Below are 23654 nucleotides of genomic sequence, written 5' to 3'. Positions count from 1 at the left end.
ATTACGTCTTCCCATCATAATTTTTTGACTGGCTTCTAACAGAAGGAGCTCTTCCCAATTCTCCTTTGCTTTCTTCACCAAGCGTCATCTAAGTGCTTTCTTCACCAAGTGCGGGCTGCATGCTTTCTTCACAAAGCATCGTCTAATTTGGGTAGTCGAAGAAACCATTCCCGTTGATGCAGTATACACCATCGCTATTTTCGTGGAGTAGTGTAGGAACGCGGCACTTTACTGCATGTATTCCTGTAGTCAAAGTCAGAATGGATAGTACCTTCCGTAATGTTCCTAGTCCAGTAGTGTACTTGTTGACTAGCGTGATTGAATGGCGAGTGCGATTACGAGCTGCCGTAACCCACTGGGACATCGTCCATCAGGTAACGCTGTTACGTCATACATACGCTAAGTAGCCTAGTGCTGCCATCTCTTACCATTTCAACGAACTACGTGGTCCATATGCACAAACATGGGAGCAATCAGGCGACAAGTGCCAGCGACAAACTTGTAACGAAATTTATGTAATAATAAATGCGGAAATACGTTACAGGCTTCAATGGTTTGTGGGGCTACCCGTTGATGGTTTTTGGGGCTATCGTGCATGGTTTGTGGAGGTAAACATGAAAAAAAATAATGAAATAGTATGTAATTTTCCATCATGAAGGTTTGAAACACTGCTTGCGCACTGAAAATCTACAAATTACAAGCTGGCGCGTCATGACGTATGATGATCCATTACGAGTGCACGCCATATTGTCTATTACAGAGGCGGAACAAGTAAGACAAATAACACCCTGTAACACGATTTTTGTTCCTTTGTAGTGAGTTTTATTTCCTAAAGGCTTCTGACTGGAAACCATAGAAAATGCCCATTATTCCCCTCAAACTTTGTTTTTGTGACCAGGATAGTGTTATTTTTTAATTTTATCTGTTTTCAATGAGAAAATATACGAATTCGTGTTTTCCTTTTACATAAAGAAAAAAAAAACACATATACATCAAAAGCGACATATATTTGCACTCTAGTTGTGAACAAAATTATTGTAAAAGATTTAAAAATGAGTAGTTTTCCGGGATTTACGATTATACTGTACATTACTTTCACGAATCAGCCCCCAAATATAGGCTCCACATCATGTTCTCGTTATACTGGCCTAGGTAGCGACGTTCGAAGTCCAATATATCTTGATGGAAACGCTCACCTTGCTCCTCCGAGTACGCTCCCATGTTATCCTTAAATGTATGAAGGTGAGCATCGAGGACATGAACTTTCAGGGACATCCTGCAGCCCATTTTGCCGTAGTTCTTCACCAGAGGCTCAACCAGTTCCACATATCTCTCGGACTTATGATTGCCCAAAAAGCCCTTAACCACTAAGACAAAGCTGTTCCAAGCCTCTTTTTCATTCTCACTGAGCTTATTGGGAAATTCTTTGCTTTGACAAATTGTTTGATCAGGCCAAATTTAATATGGAGTGGAGGCATTAGCACCTTGTGGGGGTCTACCAGTGGCTCCCACTTGACGTTGTTTTTTCCCAAGGAGAACTCGGTCCTCTGTGGCCAGTACCTCGTGTTGTAGTGCGCTTTGGTGTCTCTGCTGTCCCATAGGCAAAGATAACAAGGAAACTTGGTAAAACTGCCTTGGAGACCCATTAGAAATCCTATGATTTTGAAGTCTCCGATGACTTCCCATCCATACTCATCATATTTCAAGGTATCTAGCAATCGCTTTATGCTGTTGTAATCCTCTTTGAAGTGGACTGAGTGAGCTAGTGGAAGAGACGGGTATGTATTTCCATTATGAAGAAGCACGCCTTTAAGACTTCTGGACGAACTGTCACTAAAGAGGCGCCACTCATTTGGACTGAAGTCAATTCCAATTGCTTCAAACAGACCGGTGACATTGTGGCAGAAGCAGAGTCCCTCTTGACTTATGAAAAAGCTGGAAAAACTTTGATGACGCTTCCTCTGATCTGTTATTTGCACACTTTCATCTAATAAATTCCACTGCTTAAGCCTGGATGTCAAGAGTTGAGTTCTGCATTGGACTTGGTGAGACCAAGATCTCTTATTAAGTAGTTAAGATCTTTTTGATTGGGGTAGTACGAGTTTCTCTCCTCGGCTCGAAAATTGTAAGTATCAAGATCAATGTCTTCCTCGCTCTGACTTACTACTCTCGTCTGAAGAGGGCAGCTTTTTCTCTGGAGGAGTGGGCACGGGAAACTCAGGGCAATGTGGCACAGGGGCGATTGACAAAGGTATATCAGGATATATAATAGCTTGCGCATTCTTTCCAGCCCGACGTTTGGGAAAAATATGCAAAAGTAGCAATTACTTGAGTTGTCAGTGGGTTCCCGCCAAATTCTTGGGATAGCGAACTTCATGGCTCTCTTTTCTCCTCTGTACCATCCTGCAAAAGACAAAAGACAAAAATAAACTAATGTGTATTTTCACAACATATTTCACATATGAGATATGTAAAAAAAAAAAAAAGGTAAAGTGTTCCCCTGTGCTTAGCACGACGCCATGAAGGCGTATAGGGGGTGTGGGGGTAACGCCCCACACTTTCTTGATCCGGTCGTGAGTGGGAGTGATGTGATCAGCATCACGCCCCTAACCACCTTTACCCCCCAGGGTTTCCCCCAGGTACCCATGTTATTCGACGCTGGGTGGGCGCCGGGGCCACTTCCACCGTTAGAAAAGTTCCCGGATTTGAACCGGCCGGGGATCGAACCCGGGACCTTGAGCATGGTAGTCAGACGCGTTACCGACTGAGCCACCGCGGCTATATGATATATGTAGATATATATATTTAATACGCACAAAATTATATACTTTTATTAACTTTGTCAATCAGGTGCACAACTGCACCCAAACCTTGTGACTTAGGGACACTACTATTGATTAGGTGCACAAGCTACTTACAAAACAGGATGTACAATTCAACATTAATGTGGGTAAAAATAAAGTATATAGCAGTTTATTAAATGTTAAACATGTAAGGTATTAGTAAAAGTAATTTTTCAAAATACATTTGAAATAAACAAAAAATTCTAGGCCTCTTCAAGAAAACCCTAAATATTTAATATATAATTGAAATTATTAAAATTTTACATTTTAATTTTCCGTCTTACCTTCCAGAGTTTTTTTTTGCAGTTCTCGCAGGTGAAATGAGGTGCCCTGGTTTTGTCTTGTTCCCCTACAGACATGCCGAAATATGCTCTGTATGCTTCACACATTTTAGCAGATGCTTTCACAGAGTACTTATTTCCTCTTTTCTTGATAAAATGGCCACAAACACATAACAAAATTCGTCTGCCATATACTTGCAGCCTCTTGATGGCATTGTAAACGTGTATCTAATTAGGCAGCTAGGACGACAATGAACCGCTTCAAAGTGCACGATTTGCACTATTGTTGCTGGCAGAATGCCAAGACCTATCCATTTCAGTTATAGGGGAGACCAGTATATTGCTACAGCATGCAATATGCCACGTTATTTATCTTCTTTATTCGTAATGAGAAAAAACGTGTACTGAAAAGGTTAAATCTCAAAACATCATTGTCCTGGCTACAAAAACAAAGTTTATGAGGAATAATAGCCATTTTCTATACTTTTCGAACACAAGGAATTAGGAAATAACAATTATTACCCAGGAACAGAACAAAAATATTTTTTTGTTACATTGTGTAATCAATCGTAATATGAAAAGTTGACAGTATTTTATGAAAAAAGGCATAACTTCACCTTAAAGAATGTTCTGCAAGTCAAAATAAGTAAGTACCAGTGGTAAAATTAAGGAAATAAATGAGTGAAAGGTGTCCGGGCGTTATCGCATATTTACCGAAACTACTTACCGTAATAAGTTCCTGTAGTATTGTCTAACATCGGGAAGGTGTTTTGTGTGAAATTCAGGTAAGTTTTCCGAAATGAATTCCTTCAAATTTAAAAGTTTGGTGCTCATTTGGGGGCAGGTGACTCCGGTCAATTTCTAACATGCCTTTAAAAAGGAGTCTATAGAAAGAGCTGGGGAGCCGGAGCGGAGGCGGGGCTGCGTTAGGGGTTGGGGGCGGTAGGTCAATTACCCCAGGGCCAGAGCCCAGAATCAGTGGGAAATTTGAGTCAAAAATTTCAAATGAAAATAATTTTTTAGTTTAAAAATCGCACCGATTCCGGGATGGATAGCTCTAAAAACCATTCACGGAATGTTCCGCGAAGCAGATCGGGAAGTACGAATGTCAAACATTGATGAAACTCAGAAGTTATAGGTGTTTGACAGATAGTAAACTTTTACCAAAAATGCAAATGATGAACAGTAAGAACATCTACTCTAGAACACTGAGTTGTAGCTTCTTAGTTCATGTTGAGAAGCTAATGGTGTACGAGGTGGGGAATATGTCTGTACTAACTCCACACCTCTTATTGGCATGGAGCACATCAGGGAGAGCTTCACCTCTTGCTTTTAATATTGACAAACTATTGATTCATTTTTACTATTGTCTACATTGATAGCGTATGCTAATTTGAAATGGCAAAGTATAAATTATCAAAAAAGTTTAGAAGACGAAGGGGCGGACAGTGGCCTTTTTTTTTCTAAAAAAAGAAATTTAAAGCATATTTTCAAGTTATTAATTTAAACACAAGTACTCTGATTGGAGACAACTTAGTGTAATGTTTATTTGCAGAAAAGTGGATGGAAATCCCGTCAGTGTATTTTTCCCTGAGAGATTCGTAAAAAAAAAAGTATAGAGAGGGGGATAATACTGTCAATTTTTACCTTAAAGTTAGAATATTAAAATTTGAATCTCCGCAAAACATTCTAACTCGTTTATTCCGTGATTTTTAATATTTGTACTTACCGATTCTGCATTGCGAAAGATTGTTTCACATGGAGTTTTGCTTTTTAAACGAAAATAGTTTCTATTTTTGACAATATCGAGTAATTTTTCTTTGTTGTTTTTTCGCTTCCGTAACACGCAATATGGCGGCCACAGGTTGACTAGCGTTGTCGATCATCAGTGGGTATGCAGTGTTTCCAACCTTCTTCACCAAAAAATATCTAGTACGACAAACATTTCATTAAAGTACCTAGTACGACGAACTATACATGGATAGCCCCTAAAACCATTCAATAGCCCCACGAACCATGCATGGCAAAGTTAGGTTAGGTTAGCTTAGGTAAGGTAAACATAGTTGAAATTGTTAATGAACATCAGAAAAAATCAATAACTCTACGACGCATTCTGCACACGTAATTTTTGGCAAGTTCGTACTGAAAAATGATGCACATTCACGTACGTTCTGGAACGTTTGTAGAGTTACAAAACAGCGTGGTTGGAAACACTGACCGGGGGTTATGTCATCAAACACACAGAACATCTGATTCACGTAGTGGAAGGTAATGGAGGCAAGAGCTTTTGTGCATCAGAGATACATTGTCGAAATATACATGATTTACTGGCCGAGTAAACTGAACGAAGGGAGAAAAGAATTCCACGACCTTTCTAAAGTCTACAGAAACTCAGTTCCGTAAGTACTTTTTAACCACAAAAATGCTGTTATCATCTCGCGATAATGTACACCATTGACAGTTACTGCACTCGTTTTCGAAGAAGTTCGGCCCAATAATTCCACCATGTGACGGGCTCACGGAATCTGACCTATGTCAATCATGGGATCATTAACTTAAACTCAAACCCTAATGCAACCCATCCTATCGGTAGCGCTGGTATCGGTGACAGGTATATTACAATGATAAATTTTCTAAATAAACTACCCACAATACCCCAAAATTATTGTTTCAGGAACCTAAGACAAACCCTCATAAATTCCTTAGTTTTACAGTATTCCCCTATTTATTTCCACATTTACATAAGCACAAAGATTACCCATAGTGACCCATGAGAGATGAACATTCCCCCTTTCTGGGAAAGAATGTTAACATTAATACACATACAACTAATCAACTACACCCTGCATGATCTTTTGGGCTGAAATGCAAAAACATAGATCCAAACTATATATTTTTATTCAGCATCCAGGACATATGTATATATTAATTCAGGGTGGCGACAGACCTGGAAAACCTGGAAAAGTCAGGGAATTTGAGGAGTCAAAAAAAGTCAGGGAAATGTCAGGGAATTTCGTATTCATTGACTTTTAACATTTTTTTTTATGTATTTAAATATATCGTTATGGAACTCTGCATGGGAACAGGAAATCTCGTTCGTAAGTTTCGACCTCAACTTTTAGGCCCCTTTTATGCGCAACACAACCACGGCACCAGAAACCAGAGATGGCAGGAGGAGAGAGAGAGAGAGAGAGAAATTTCTCTCGCCCGGTCTTCTCGGCGGGAATTTTAAATTCGAACACTCTTTGGAGGAAAATTGTTATAACTCAGCCACTATGGGAGCAATCTACTTCGGATAACTTTTGTTTTTCAGCTAAAACATCAGCGCATGCAACCGTGTACAATTCAGAACGCCAAACCGAGGAAGGGGGTTTGCGGGGTGCGACACCCGAATTTCAATGGAAATAAACATAATAATCTGGAGTTTGCCCCTTCTTCTCCCACTATTTTGGAGAGAAGCCTCAAACTTTAGTATTCTTTTCAAAGAATGGACATTTCTCAAGAGAATGAAACATGTTTCATGTTCTTGGGTGCCATACAAGTTGAATAATAAGCCAAAATGTTAAATTTTTACGAAAAATAAATAATTTGCATTTTTGGAGGAAAATTGTTATAACTCGGGCACTATGGGAACAATCTACTTCGGATAAGTTTTGTTTTGCAGCTAAAACATCATAGCATACAACCGTGTACAATTCAGAATGCCAAACTGAGAGAAGGGTGGTTTGGGTGCGCGATCACCGAATTTCAATGAAAAAATAACAAAAATCTGGAGTTTGCCCCTCTTCTCTCGCTGTTTTGGGGAGAAGGCGCAAACGTTAGGTTGGTCATCAGTATTAATTTCCCAGGCTTGCTCCAGACCTGTGTCAGAGTTTCCACCCAAACATAAGAGTATGAAGGTCCAAAGAGCACATTCATTTTGTAATCAGCACCACGATACCATATGGTATCATCGGGCGAGTTCGACCTTACTCTGATGATACCATATGGTATCATCGGGAGAGTAAAGGTTAAGCCAAAAGTTGCAGAAATGTGACGTGCAATAAACTATATCAATCTGTCGATCAACATTTAAAATTTAAAAGGTTTATGTGCATATTTGATTCAGCGGACTTTATGTGTAGACTTTGTAACCGCAACTTCCATGTTTTACTTGTTGGCAGCACAGTTCATCCACTTCCTATTCCCCCAGCAGATATGCTAACTTCAGTGCTAGTATAATTTAGAACAATGGTTCTCAAACTGTGGTACGCGTATTCCCAAGGGTACATGAACTTCTCGACGGGAGTACACACTCATCTCAGAGAGTGGTTCTCAGGGTGGCGACAGACCTGAAAATTTGAGAGGTCAAACAAGTCAGGGAAATGTCAGGGAATTTTGTCTTGATTGAAGTTTTTTTTTCTTAAGCAATGGAACGAATGTTCCTTCGAAAGATGTCGTTATGGAGCGCTGCATGTGAACAGAACATCTTGTTGCTAAATTTCAGCCTCAACTTTTTGGCCTATTTTATGCACAACACAACCATGGCATCAGAAACCAGTGATGGCAGGAGGAGATGGGGGGGGGGGGATTTCTGGAGGGGCAGAAAAATTGATAGGCCTCAAAATATTACGTGGAAAATTCATTCATTTATACATGTCTGCATGGGAGTAATAAAGGAAGGGACAGAACTGTCAACAGATGGAGTGGTTGTGGGGGGGGAACCATCCGATAGTTGTCGTAGTACGGCATTTTGTCGGATATTCTGAAGGAAAATGGAAACAAATAAGGTCACTTTGCAACCTGTAATTTGTGGGCCTGTCCATGGTGCCGGACGCTACATTCGCATGTGTGTATGTCTCGTTTTTCTTGTATATTATCAGTACCCATATTTAGTTGTCCTTATTATAATATGGTTGAACAGAGGGTAAAATATACAACATTGTGGAATATTAGAAATTAAATTTGAGCAAATATACACTGAGGTGCAAAAAAAAAAAAATGCAACACTTGAAAATTTTACAGACAAGGTGATATACTCTATGTGATCAAAAGTATCCGGACACACCGCGAAACGTGTGTTTATCATAGAGGGCGACACAGTACTGCCATCTACCGCGTGGAACACATAGTCAGTCAACTCAGTAGTCTGCAGACAGTGTGAGACAGCAGTATGGGATGGTCTGAGGAAGTTGCAGACTTTCAACGTGGTCAGTTGGTTGGGTGCCACTTGTGTAGGAAGTCTGTGTGTTAGATTTCCACCCTTCTAAACATCCCTCTGTTCACTGTTTCCGATGTTATATTGAAGGGATGTGTACAACCAAAAAGCGTGCAGGCCATCCTCCCATGTTGACCTCTAGAGACCATCGAGTGTTGAAGAGGGTCGTACAGCATTATCCTCAATCATCCATCGCCACCATCACACAGGAATTCCAAACTGCATCAGGATCTACGCCAAGCACCATTACTGTGTGGCACAAGGTGAGGCAACTTGGTTTCCATGGCCGAGCAGCTGCCCATAAGTCAAGCATCACACACACAAATGCCAAACACCGCCTCGTGTGGTGCAAGGAGCATCGAAACTGGACCATAGAACAGTGGAAAACCGTTGTGTGGAGTGATGAATCACATTACACAATGTGGCGATCCGATGGTAGGGTGTGGGTGTGTCGAATGTCTGGTGAACGACATCTACCAGCCCGTATATTGTCGACAGTAAAATTCGGAGGTGGCGGAATTACAGTGTCGTCATGTTTCTCCTGGAGGCGGTTTGGCCCACTTGTTGCTTTACAAGGCAATGTCACGGCACAAGCTTACGTTGACATTTTAACAGCTTTCATGCTGCCTACCGTCGAAGACCAGTTCGGGGGATGACCATTGTGTCTTTCAACACGACCGAGCACCCGTCCATACTCCAAGGCTTGTGGGGGAGTGGTATGATGACAACAACGTCCAACTAATGGACTGGCATGTGCAGAGTCCTGATTTGATTCCCATAGAAAATCTCTGGGATGTTTTGGAATGCCGACTTCGTGCTAGACCACACCGATCCACATCAATACCTCTTCTCATTTTGGTGCTCTGCGAGGAATGGGCTGCCATTCCTCAGGAAAGTTTTCGGCACCTGATTGAAAGTATGCCTGTGAGAGTGAACGCTGTCATCAAGACTAAGGGTGGCCCAACACTGTATTGATTGCCAGTGTTCCCCATGGAGGGTAGCCCAAACTTGTACTTTATTTTCAGGTGGGTGTCCGGATACTTCTGATCACATAGAATATTTAATCCAAACTCTTTATGACATGCTTGTAATTATAAGTTTTGCAGAAAATTGTGTATTTTCTTCTTGCTACAATATTTCTAACACAGAAAGAGTAATTTCTTTAACCAACTTGCCATGAATAACGTAACGTAACGTAACGTAAACTGTACAGTCATTGTGCACACTAAACATTTCCCATGATTTTGTGAAATGTTTCTTCCACTTTGATCTCAAGCATATTCTTCTGACTCCCTGTAGCACTTCACGAGATTTTTTTTACTATTCCGATCATATTCAATAATGTGTGTTGTTCCCTCTGGCATCAATTACAGCATGCATCCTGTGAGGCATACTCCTTATGATGGTAGCGATGTCCGGCTGGTTGATTCGCTCCCATTCCTGTCTGAGGACTTATTGCAGCTCTTGCAGGGTCTCTGGGCCATGATGGCAAACATAGGGTTGAGATCTGTACTACATGCTGGCCACTGCATAACTTCAATTCCAACATCATACAGGTAACAATTGACACATTGTGCTACATGATGATGTGCATTGTCATGCATGAGCATGAAATTCTCACCAATGTAGTGAGCAATGGGAATAACATGATCTCCAAGGATTTCTTCAATGGAGCGGTGTGCCGTGAGTGATCCACCATCCACAAGTACCAGGTCTGTTCGTGCAGTCAAGCATATCCCAGCCCAAACCATCACAGAGCCACCATTGAATGCTGTCCTTGACGAAAATGTGCTCGGTAAATACCTTTCTCCTGTCCTTCTCCAAACCTTTATCCTTCCACCTGGAGATCTAAGGCTAAATCCAGACTCATCAGAGAAGAGAACTGCTCCCCACTGCTCGTCATTCTAGTCACTATGGTGTCTTGCAAAACGCAAGCGATTCTTTCGATGTCTTCTTGTCAGTTCTGGGCGAGTAGCAGGTCTCCTGGATAAGAGTTTGGCATCATGCAACCTTCTTCTCACAGTCCACTTGCTGACATTCACACCTCTCACTTGTTCAAGCTGATTTCTGACTTCAACTACTTCAGCTACATTGTGCAATACCTTCATTAATTCAAACGTTACCAAATGTGTGTACACACACATATATGCATAGACTACAGTGTAAAATAAAAATATACAATCTATACTTGAGAAATAGAAAAAAAAATCATTTGGGTTACATATTTTGCGTTAGATATACACTTAAACAGAAACCCTTGTTCTTGTGATATGTACACGTTAATTATTGTGGTGCCTCACTTTCTAATGTTTTAGGCTACTGAAAATTCAAACATTCAGGCAAGTCTTCAAAAAAATACTGTCCTCTAATTTCAGTGGGTGTTTGAAATGTTTGAAGTATCATATGTTTAGAAACAGTGTCACTGTCATCTGTGCTAGGAAACACAAAGTAGATATTTCTTCCACATTTTTTCCTCAGAAATTCTACTTTCACATTCCCATTTTGAAGCACTCGTATAACATGGCCCATAAATACCTTGTCAGCATTTATATTTATATTTTATAGCAACAAATTCACCATTTTGTAAATTTTCCACTTCACAATTTGTACTAAAGTGCGCGTCAAATCTCCTGCATATGGCGATAGCCAATAGCAGCGCACTGCAGCGGTGCCATGTCGAAATCTCACACGGAAAAGAGACAGCGTGGTTGAGAGAAACGTCATGTCACAGATCTAGGCAACGCCGCACGTCTGTGATTTGCTGGTGCTGTTCAGCCTTTCAAGGCCATATGCAGGAGATTTGACGCACACTCTTAAGTTCTGGTCATGTATGCCTAACTGCTTCTATGGCTTTCCCCTGTGTGAGTGACCACTTATCCCCATTACTTATCTGATCATGTGTTTTCAGAAGGATAGTGCTGTTGGATAATGCTTCAATTACATGGTAAGATTGTGTTGCTGGTATTGTATAAATGTCCCTGTAACATTCATCTAACTGCACTTTATTGTCCGCAATAGTTTTTTCAGTTACTAAATTGCAAGAAATATTAGGGCAAACTTTTGATGGCAAAAGTGCAAATTTTTCTGCGGAGTTGACATCTACTTCACCCATGCCACACTTGTATTTTCATCAAACCACCCACCCCATCTACAGCTCCTTTACCGTGGCTTGTTGCAAAAAAATACCATGAAAAATTGAGGGAAAATTTCTGTTTCAAAAGTGTTATATTAAGAAAGTTAAATTTACTCTTAAACTGTGATGCTGCTCCATCTGAAAAAAGTATTATGTTTTTTACATCTGGCACAGTTTTAATCACTTCTTCACATATGTAGCACAAGAACGTATACACAGCATACTTGTCATGGTTTAAATTGTCACTGACAATGCAGTAAGATGATGATTTGCTTCCGCACCAGGTCACAACAGTAAAAGGTGTGATCTGGGTTTGATTCCAATGTGCACTTTGAATCTCCTTTTGGGCATGAGTTTACAATACTGGACCACTCTCCAATTTCAATGAAATTTAGCATACTCACTAATTGAGACCTCCTAATCACGAATCTGCATCTAATAATTAGCGGTCAAGCATGGAAATTGTAAAATGACGTGTAGAAGTTGTAGAATAACCTTGTGAAATACCATGTTGATTCTCCATACAAAGCAACTGACAACCATGTTTCTTTCGCATTTCTTGCCGCACAACAGTTTTCCTACCTTGTGTTCCGACGTCAGATGAGAAATGCCTACGCGGTTAGGTTAGGCCTGTTAGGTTAAGTTCCATTAGCATAAATACAATAAAAAAGTATTATTTAGGAATGTGGACTCGTTTGATTAGGCACGTTTGGCAACGGTGTATTGTACGCTGATTTTTTCATGTTGGGAAAATGGACCTGCTGTTCTTGCGGTAGGGTTACGTTAGGAAAACATAGTTTATTTCGTTTTTCTCTACATTTCCATACTTGACCGCCAATTATTACATGCAGATTCATGATTAGGAGGTCTCAATTAGTGAGTATGCGAAATTTCATAGCTATTGGAGAGTGGTCCGGTATTGAAAACTTGTTCCTCATTTTGATATTGTGCAGTATAGTTTTCAGATAAATGTACCTGAACAACAACTAAACCATGACCACTTTCTTTTTTAAAACGTTCAAATGCTTTGCTTTGTGTTCTCTTAATGAATACATGTCTCAGAAACTGTGGCATGTCATTTAGAAGTAGTGAAAGAGCATCATCAATGGAATCACTGTTCAACTTTAACTGCTCTGCCCTCTAAAACTTCCCAGGAGTGCCATGTTACCAACTTGCCTTCATCATTCTTGATCCGTTGTTGGAGTTTGTCCTTCCAGTCACTGCAGTTTTTACAACTCAACATCATGCACTGCTCAGATTGTTCATGACATACAGTCTCTGCAATAAGTGACTTGGTACTTTTGGGGAATTCAGAACATATACGGCTTATTGCTGTCACCAGTAGACTCATATTTTCATGGTACCTGCAAAGGCAAACATTATGTGGAAGATCAGACAGAAATAAAACAAATGGTGGTCTCAGTGCAGCAAATTCGGACTTTCCAATTTTCACTTCAGGATGTTCCATCATAAAAAGAGAATGCGCCTCACGAATAGTCATCAACAAGTGTAGTTTTTGTAGTTTTTCTTATCCAGATGATGATCACCAGGGCTCGAAAAATCCTGGTCGCTAGGTCGCCATGGTGATTAAAAATTTCAGCCTGGCGACTGTGATCTTTTGCTGTTATATGTACGATATTTTGATGATTCTAAGTTCAAATTGCAGTACAGCGTAAGTTAGCATTTTTTTTTTTTTTTTTTTTTTTTAATCAACAATGTTGTGAGCATTCCATAGAGTCCATAACAATTTCTTACCCTTTGTCCCGCAACACCCCTTTTCCTGCTTTCTCAAATAATGTAGTGATGTTTTGAATACCATGATGCTCAGCATCTTATACAGTGTGTTTCAAAAGTCGCACAAGCCAAACTTTGAAAATGTGGTATATCATAAAAATCATAAGAGATATTTACACCAGGTTTTCTGCATTATAGAGCCTCATTCATTGAGATATTTTTCAATGCTTAAAATTATCAGTTCACTCCATATAGAAAACTATATAAATTAATAACTGACTGAAAGCACCACTCAATTTTTTTCAGAAATGAACTTCTGAGTAAGAAAAATATGTAAGAAATTATCGAAGGGTCATAATCAGACATTTGATGACTGATGCCATGTCAGTCTGTCATTGGCGACCAATATTGGTCATGTGCAACATTTGATGAATTTTTGACTGGCGATTTTATGGGTTGAGCAAAAAGTGCCATTTTGGGACATATCTTCGTATATGGCAACACTAGCAGGTCGAAATATTGCCAACAGTTGCATACATGTGTCTAAGTATTGGCTATACATTTACGTGAAAAATCGTAAATAAAGATTTTGTGCTGAAATTGGACTCTTGACAGAATCCTAGGCTGTCCCTGTTTACATTGAATTATCTTCGCTCATTTTCGCTGCTACTGTGCCTCTTTGTTCTAATTGATTCAGTATGGCGTATTCATTGGAGCAGTGTGTGTACATTTCTGAAGAGTATTTTACTACTCATTATGTGCAAGAAGTTTTCCCATAAAAATGCCCTCCCTGCTTCTGCTGTAGCTATCTCACAAAGCAACTGTTTTACAACCAAACACCAACAAATGATCCCACAAATTGTTTAAGAGTTGGTATTTATTGTTGAAAATTAGTTCTCAGATGTCTTCAGCAAATTAACAATGTTTTTTAAAATAATGTAATTGCCTTTATTTAGATAAATGCTAACATAAATTTATGAACCCAGTGATGGCCTACAGGATTAGTTTAGTACAGAAAACCCGGTGTAAATATCTCTTACGATTTTCATGATATACATTTTCAAAGTTTGAATTGTGCGACTTTTGAAACATACTGTAGTACAGTCCGGCCAAGGAAGACGAAACTACCTGGAAAGGACGATTCCAAACGCGAGAGGGGAAGCAGGGAGATGCCCTCCCCAAAACTACCCTGTGGTATTTCGCTTGTTGTGTTTATTACCTCTTGCTGTGTTGTGTTTGTGATTTGTGATGGCTCTTACAATTCACAAGAAACCGTTTCGAAGTGGAATGAAGAAAATTGGGACGTTTTGGCCCCCTGTTGCACATTCTACAAAACACCCTCGTTATAGTAGAAAATGTCACAAACCATTCAGTTACTGCATTTATATTTATAATGCTATATAGCTACAATAATACTATTATTAGTGAATACTATCCTGATTAGTGCTGTGTACATTTGTGCTAATTGAAATATTTACTAAGGAGGTCAATTTAATTGAATTATCTGAAATGAAGCTACTGGTTTACAAGTGACGTTTTGAATATGGTCCTGATATGTTCTGTTTGCTGTATATGCATAGTTTTAATTTCGTTCTGAACCCTTACATAATTCGTACATCTCTCTATGTATTTTGGCGGCGATGTTACTGCGCTGAAACTTCATTGTTGTTTCCACAGCAGACGATTTTCAAGGAAACCGCTTCCTGCCCAAAGTACCGTCACCCCTATTTAGCCACTGAACACGTCCGGTTGGCGCATTCGCACATCCGTCCATGGTCTCGGCTAAGGCAGCCAGACAATATGCACAATTGCTAGTAGGTGTTTTCCGAGCGCCTGATTTTCAGAGCTGGTGCCTATTTTTAAAGAAAATTTTTCGAGCACTGATGATTGCACTGTTATGGTATATTTTTTACCAGGACTTACTCTACTTATATCATCTCTAGTAAAGAAATTATATACATCATTTTTGGTTTCATCAGAAATACTACATTTGTTAAGAGGGGGTCAGTTCTATATTCACATGTTTTGTTTTTACCTGAAGGTGTCTTTTCCACTTGAACTGCCGTGCACAGTTTTTTTTATAACCGCAACTTTCTTTGTAGGGCTCCTTGGCAATTGCCTCTTCAAACATTTAAGAGCTTTGCCCAATGATTGTGGTGTACGATAACCTGATGGACGTGTAGTTGATGTTTCTGGTTTATCAGGAATTTGCTTCTGTTGTTGCTGTTGACATTTCTGCCGGTATTCACGCATTCGTAGTCTTTGCTTTTCCCGTTTCATTTTCTGCTCAAGTGGAGTAAGCATTGACTTCTGTAATGCACGCTCCTTCTTTTTCCTTTCCCTGTCCTTCCTTTTCTCTTCTTCATACTTTCCTGGATTTTGAAGCAGCCTTCTCCTTTGATCTGCTTTTTTCTCCTTGTTTGTTTTAGCCATGAGTGCCTGCAAAGAAAAAAATAGAAATAAATCAGGAGTGGATGTAATCTTGAGATTTTTTTTTATCAGTTTGTGTATTTCCATAACAAAATTCAGTGCTGTACTAAAAATGCATTTCATGTGATCCTAAGATAAAAATTGGGAAACTAGTTTTTCCTATGACAGAGACAAGTGTAATTTACCCAAAATGTTTTATTGCACAAACTGATTCTTAGGCCTAAACAAATGATGTAATATAGCAATCTGAAATGAAAAACAGATTTCCAAACTCAATTCTGGCCCCAGAGTAATTTAGCCTGTGTCATACTTATATGAAATCACTCCCAAGTTTTGAGTGTATTATGTTAGGTTACTTAAGAGAGTTCATTTTATTTTGTGTAGGCCAAGATTTGTTAAATTTTAAAGTATTCATTAGGCCTACTGTTATATTTCAAAACTAGCTTACCCATGTTCAAATAAAGATCTAGGTCTATGTAAGTAATGCAAGTGAAACCTTTTATATTTTTCATGGAAATAATTTTCAAACAATGTAGGCCTACCTAAATTAAAACAAAATTCAATAGGACTACTTGAAACAGAAACAATGGAAAGTAGGCCTAACAATTTTAAAAAAAGGTGCAGAGGCTTATTAGTTGTATTTGTAGCAAGGTGCCGGATGCTACAGGTTACATTTGTAGCATCCGGGACCTTTAGAATTTAGAACTACCACAAGAGATAATTAGCAGACTACATCTAACTTCACGTGACTTAACCATCATGAATCTGCTTTGCATACAACAATTCATGATCATTGAAAAATTATGCTAAGAGTTGTTAAAACTTTAATAATTATTCAGTGCCGGATGCTACAGTAAGATCTTAAAAGTTATAATTTGTTGTACTCACCTACTGAAACTTCAAATTCCTGGTATCTTCACTTAAACATGCACAGTTGGTTGCTTCTTTGTAATTTGTTATTCAAATGTACCAATTTTACATTACTTTGGGTATTTTCTCTTAGAGTAAACCTTTAAAATGTTGTTGCATTCTTGAAGATTAGACTTCCACCTTTAAAATGATATAGGATATGTTATACTTTGCATTAGTTAAAAATAAGCTCACTGGGGACCACTTTCCATGGACAGGTCCTTGTACAATGTCGTGGTACAGCTTGAACATTTTAGGCTCCATTGATGCATACGATTTTTGTCAGATATCGCAGTCCGATTAATGTTGAACTTCGACAAAATGTCTCACTACAGCATGGAGCAAAAATCGCAGGCATGGCACTCTTGTGGAAATGAATTTTGTTGGATGTCTTCGGATTGCAACATCTGACAAAAATCGTATGAATAAACAAAGCCTTGTATATCCGAGATTGTCTGGTGTGGTACCACATTTCATTGAACAAATTTTTTGGATTTGTTTATGCATACGATTTTTGTCGAACGTAGAAGTTTGATATTTGTCATTCTGCGACATCAGACAAAAATGGCATGCATTGCTCTTTTGTGAATCAGATGTTTCTTGGATGTCCCAGTATGACATTTTTTGTTGTTTATGATGTTTATCGAATGGAACATCCAACAAAATTTGCATGCATAAACTGAGCCTTATTAGTACGCTGCACTACTGCAAATATGCTGCCAGATTTTATTACTCTTCTGGCTCATTTAATCTTACTTAATGTAGCAATGCATACGAAGGTTTTCTTTCATCATCCAGGTGTAATACTGGTTTTGCACAAGTTAGTGTACGTTTACAATGACATTGCACTATTCTTCGATATCAAGAAGAAACCAGCAAATAGGGACATATATGTTGAAGAATAATATCATGAAAAAGTAAAACAGAAACCTGTATTGGTAAATATTATACAAATTTGACAAGTGCATACTCCCAACCTCAACACTCCCATTGCAATTTATGACCCCCTCTGTCCTGTCTGTTTAAACTCATGAGAGATGGTTATTAATTTGTCACTGAATGAAGTTAATGTCCAATGTTATGAAATAAAATACAAATAATAAATCTTTTAATATAATTACTCGAATCATTTCTCTGCCAGCCCTGCTAAATTTTCACTTTTCATCTACTGATTTATACGAGGGACATCCAGAAAGTAAGTTCCAATTAGTAGGGACCTTGATTTTCCTCAAACGCAATAACAGTAAAAAATGGAAATTGCTGCAAAGTAGTGTTTGTGAATGTGCAGTGATGTCTGGACACATTTTTCACCCATTGAAAATAGCGAAATGATGCAAATTTGGCATAAAATGTGAATTGTTCGCATTTCTCACGAATTTAAAAAAATGTGGTTTATCGATGAAAAATACTGCAAAATCCAACATTCTTGTCTTTTTTAGTCTTAAAAAATAAAATATGCCATATTTGTGCACGTAGAACATGCAAGTTTTCCAACATATTATCCAAGAGAAAAGTATAATCCATGTTATACATGGAATAATCCCGACAGCCACATTAAATCACACATATCCCATGATTTTTTCAACTTCTATCAGAACAATTTGCATCACAGAGCAAAGTGGCAGGGTTATGACAAGAGATCGAGTGTGTATCTACCGTAATATGGGCCCGCATCATCATTATTTGTCGCCAGAAGTGGTGCAATTTTAGCGAAGATAGAGTGCTCACCTACCGTCGCAGGATAGCCGTAACATCGGCATTTATTGAGCTAGAAATAATATTTTAAAAAATCCTCAAAAATGGGTTCCAACATATTAAACTATCACAAAAATAGATAGACCATGTGACCTACAAAAATAATAGTTTTAAAAGCACAATGGAAGTATAAGTTTTAATATATTTGGCAGAAATAAGTTCTAAAATAAAAACCCGAATTTTGAGAAACTTATCAATAAAAACAAAAAGAAATGCCAATTTTTTGTGCTTTAATATATCGTTATCTGTTACGTGAGATTGATTTAAAATGTTTGGGTGTGTCGCCTTTTTTCACCCTTCAGTATATACAAGCGAAAATCCCTTTACCTTAAAATTAGAAAGGGGGTATAAAAAATAACTTCCAAGGTATCAAACTCTCACGGAACACGGAAAAATAACATTGAATAGTAAAAAAATAAAAAGAATAACCAAAAGAAAACGAAAAATCAAAGTCCCTACCGATTAGGCATATATAAGGAAGAATATCAGTAATAATTTATTGCATTCTAACCTAATTTTTGGCATAATCACTACCTTTGTTCTGGCAGTTGTCGTAGCATGGCACTAAATTTTGTATGCCGTGGCATATGTGTCTTATAGCAAAGACTGGAACTATTTGTACTAGAGTGCAACTGTCAAAACCTTGTCCTGCCAGAAACCTCTTCAGGTGAACAAAAAGGTGAAAGTTGGTACATGCAAAGTCGGGACTGTGGTCCAAGGTCTCTCATGATGTGATACAAAAGAGCCCACATGTTCTCAGCTGTATGGGGTCGTGTACATTGGATTGGTCTTGCATGAATTGTCTGCAGCATCGTCTGACCATACTATGGCTCACGATTTCCAGCCTGTACATCTCACACAATTTCTGGTGGCTATATGCTGGATTCTGAGCATGCAACAATCTGATTAGAGTCCAGCACATATATTTCTGCCGTGCGATGCGCGACAGAACTAAAGAAGCAGTGTTGCTAGTGGAGCAGATAGAAAAATCGCTGCAGTGCGCCGATGCACAGCTGTTACGTACAACAAGGAAATTAGAGAATTCAGGTCTATCTAACGTTGAGTTTTAAACGTCATGCATTATACTAGGACTAGGATTAATATGTACTAACAACTGGCTTTGTATGTAGCTACATACATATGGACTAAAAATTCGCAAAATACGAACTAACACATACGTAAAATTACCAAAAATGCTGCAAAGAAGACTTCTTCATACGATTCCTTATTTGAGTGATTTCAAACAAAATAAAAAAATATTATTTTTCATTGCATTAATGCACTGGTGGCGTTCTAACTCTTCACTTCCAAAACCCGTATACACTGGTACGGAACTGCAACGGCAGATAACAACATGCCAACGTGTTAAACCGCGACAATTGGACCACAACACTCCTCCTCAAGCACTATTATTATTTCCTCTCTGTGATCGGCGAAAGTCGGTTGCCTTTGTTCTACATTTACAAACGATGCCGGCTTCCACAACAATAACAAGTACATATACTGCCACTAGACGATAAGCTGCGCGGCTTTTTCTTTTGCTATGAACCAGGGCTGGCGCTAGTCATTTTGCCTCCCTGGGCGGCGGCGGTAGATGCCGCTCCATTTCGACCCCCCCCCCTGCCATTACGCAGCAACGGGAAATTGAAAATCAATATATTCCTAAGTAAAACATCAAAATATAAAATAAATAATGAGACTTCTTATGCTATTTCAATACTATTAAGTGCAAAAGAATATCTCGCTCGACCATGGTTTTCAATAGGCTTATTTTTCTCTTCTCTTCAAATTTTGCCACCCTGGCCGGTGGCACGGTTTGCCCTCCCCTTCCGCCGGCCTTGCTATGAACTTGGTCACCCATCAAAGCATGGCAATTTTAACACAGAAATAAATATGCATCGCATTAAGCAGCAAAAATGACAGCCTCCTCTTCCTCCACCTAAATCCCATCTTTCGCAGCAAACGTCGCAAACTCTCTTGACTTCCCGCAAAATGTATGTCCGCCTGTAATTAGACATGCAATTTTTTCAATGTCGGCACTTCATTTTCACGCAGAGCGTAGTCGTATATGCGCCTACGGATAACGTTTTCATCAAAAGCATCCACTGACGATTTGGTTGCTGGTCTTTGTCGTTCTTTCCCGGGAGTGTGGAATGATGTGGACGGGCCTTCTGACATCTCAAGAGATTGTCGTTCGTTCATGATAGCCCTGATTGTTCGTTCAGGAACTCCAGTCGCAGCCGCTGCTCTCTTGCCAAAATGCTGTATTGGGATGCTAACACCTTGACTGGCTTCCTCCTTCATGAACTCGTGCACGTTGCTTAGAATTTCCCGAGCTTGGCTATGCAAGGTTTTTGATTTCAACTTTGACAGAACTGGAGGTATTATGGAATTTAACGTTCATTAACAAACACACACTTTCACATACAGACACGCAATACACGCACACAACGCCAAACCGGTAAAATACTTAGTATGAAATAAAAATATGGTGCTTCCAATCCAACAAAACTCACCGTCATTTTACCTGCCTTTCCCCTTCCGTGACAGAAATAGTGCTTCATTATTACAGTTGGCAACACTAGTTACTAGCTAGCCAATGAACATGCACTGCATAAAAGAAGCAACCACTACGACGTGCTATATTGCCACATTACCGTCCCTGCCGAACGGTGTGAACTGCGAGCTGGAGCGCTATTCAATTGTTTTCAATGATGTTTGCGCGAGTGTGTCCAGGAATGGAATGACAATATGGCAACAATAGCGAAGGTTGTAGAGCAGGGTAGAACACGTGATACTACGAGAGAGGGAGACAAAACAAAAATTGGTATCTACGCAACGGCAAATTTATGTGTGTTGTACTCTACCTAACATATCTTGCAGTCAGTGGGAGACTGTGAGAGTTGTCATATTTAACCTAAAACGGTTGCACTGCGACTGCACCAGATTACAGTCACTTTTTCGTGCCTACATATACGTGTTGCACTCCAACTACTAGCGTCGCATACAGACGCCATTGGAACTTTTTCTGGATGCCCCTCATGTATAAACTTTTGGAACCTGTTATCAATAGCGTGTTCCTGTTTTAATATTTGATTAGCTAAATCAGGCACCTGTACAATGAAGTAGATTCTCCTTCTATAAATTGCTTGCTTTTGATTTTTAATACGTCCATATATACCCTTTTCGCCAGCAATAATGGTATAACTGCGTGTACGCAGTTTCACAGTATTTCACTTGGATATACTGTGAATGTTTGTACTGAAGGAGACATCCCATTGATAATGAAGGAAATATGACACTTTGTTTTGTACGAATCAAGAGAAGTAGGTTAATGCATCAAAAAATAAGTCTGCACTCATGGTTCTTGCAAGCAGAGGGTTCTAATCCTCAGTGGAAATATCAACATATAATAACGAAAAAGGCTAAGGAGATTGAAAAATTACAAAATTTATTTTTCATCAATCACACTTCACACTAATCTCATTTAGTCATAATTTTAAAAATAATCAAATATTTTATTGAAAACTGGCTACATATAAAAAATCCCAGGTAACGGTATGGTATAGTGAAAACACATTTCACTAGTTTATTTCCTAATTATTTACATTTGTACTTACCTGTTATGCATAGCAGAACATTTTTGAACGTGGGATTACGCTTTTTCCTGTGAAAAAAGCGTAATTTTTCACATTACAAGTATTTATTATTCGTTGCTGATTCGTTTCGTTACAATATGGCGGGCAAATCTTGACTCACGTTGTCTATCGTCAGCTGATATGCAGTGTTTCCAAACTTATTAACCAAAAAATGCTGCACAAACTATTCACAGAAGTTTTTTAAGCTGAAATTGATCCACAAACCATTCACGGATGGTTAGGTTAGGTTCAGTTAGGTTAGGCAAACAAAATTAAATTGGAAAAAAATAATCACAATGCAACCTTCACTAATTAACCGAAAAATTCCGCACAAACTATTCAACGAAGGTTTTTAGGTGAAAATTGATCCACAAACCATTCACGGAAGGTTAGGTTAGGTTCAGTTAGGTTACTTGACTTAATTCCTGTTGTTCCCTGTGGAACATAGGGCATCAACAAAGCATCTCCACCTGGTTTTATTGACGGCAATTCTCTTCACTGCATTCCAGCTCTTTCCTTCCTCCAAGGCCTCAGCGTGAACAGATCTTCGCCACGTCTGTCTAGGCCTCCCTCTTTTCCTTCTTCCCTGCGGGTTCCAGTCTAGTGCCTCTCTCTCGACAGCCTCATTTTCCTTCCTCAACGTATGCCCTATCCAATTCCATTTTCGCCGCTTTATTTGTATGGACACCTCGGTTTCTCCAGATTTTCTCCAAACTTCTTGGTTTTGAATCACATCTGGCCAAAAGATATTCAAAATTTTTCTCAGGCAGCGATTGATGAAGGTCTGTAATTTAGAGGTAATCGTTTTTGTTACTTTCCATGTCTCAGACCCATACAACAGTACAGACTTAACATTACTTCGAAAATACGAAGTTTGGTCTTCATAGATATCTTCTTGTTTTTCCATACTGGATAGAGCCTCACAAAGGTGCCATTTGCTTTTTGGATTCGTTGAGAAACATCCTGTGCCGCCCCTCCGTCTTTTGCCACCACACTACCCAGGTAAGTAAAGCTATCCACATTTTCAATAATCTCTTCACCAATATTAAACGGGTCTGTTTTTGTGGAGTTAATCCTCAGTGCCTTGGTCTTCTTGGAGTTAATCACAAGTCCTGCTTTTTTTGCACTTTCTATCAGATCTGCTAGTTTTGTTTGCATATCACCATGTGCTTCAGATAAGAAGCACAAATCGTCTGCAAAATCAAGGTCTTCTAGTCTGTTATTCAATCCCCATTGGATACTACGTCTTTTCCCTCCTATTACATTTTGCATCACTGCATCGATCACGATCAGGAACATTGTAGGTGATAATATACAACCTTGCCTCACTCCAGACTGCACATCTATTGGTTCAGATACACGGCCTTCATGTATAACTCTACATGTATAATCACGATAAGTTTCTCGGATAAGATCAAGAATTTTTGTGGGCACTCCATATCGTTTCACTTCCTTCCACATTGCATTTCTGTTGACCGAGTCAAATGCTTTCTCGAAGTCAACGAAAACTGTATAGAGACGAGAAGACCATTCTATACATTGTTCCAAAATTATCCGCAAGGTGTTAATTTGATCAATACAGGAGCGATTTGGTCGAAACCCTGTCAGTTAGGTTAGGCAAACAGAAAATTAAATTGGGAAAAAAAATTCACAATGCAACCTTCACACATCATCTTGTAAAACTACCGCGTGGTTGCTACAGCTACACTAACAGGGGGTTACATAATCGAGCGC

General features: G+C 39.1%; 1 long non-coding RNA gene across 1 annotated transcript in view; it reads left to right on the top strand.

Annotated features, from left to right (window-relative positions):
- The window catches only part of LOC145996381 (uncharacterized), a 53531-nt gene that overhangs the window by 5575 nt on the left and 24302 nt on the right, over positions 1-23654 (top strand). The window contains exon 2 of the long non-coding RNA XR_014442769.1: positions 9695-9877. This is a non-coding gene — a long non-coding RNA (uncharacterized LOC145996381). The remainder of the gene's footprint in view (positions 1-9694; positions 9878-23654) is intronic.

Source organism: Lepisma saccharinum, chromosome 12 (genome assembly GCF_977018435.1).
Source record: "Lepisma saccharinum chromosome 12, izLepSacc3.1, whole genome shotgun sequence".
NCBI classification, from domain to species: Eukaryota; Metazoa; Arthropoda; class Insecta; order Zygentoma; family Lepismatidae; genus Lepisma; species Lepisma saccharinum.
The sequence above is the reverse complement of the archived record's forward strand: the minus strand, read 5'-3'. Positions and strand labels throughout refer to the sequence as shown.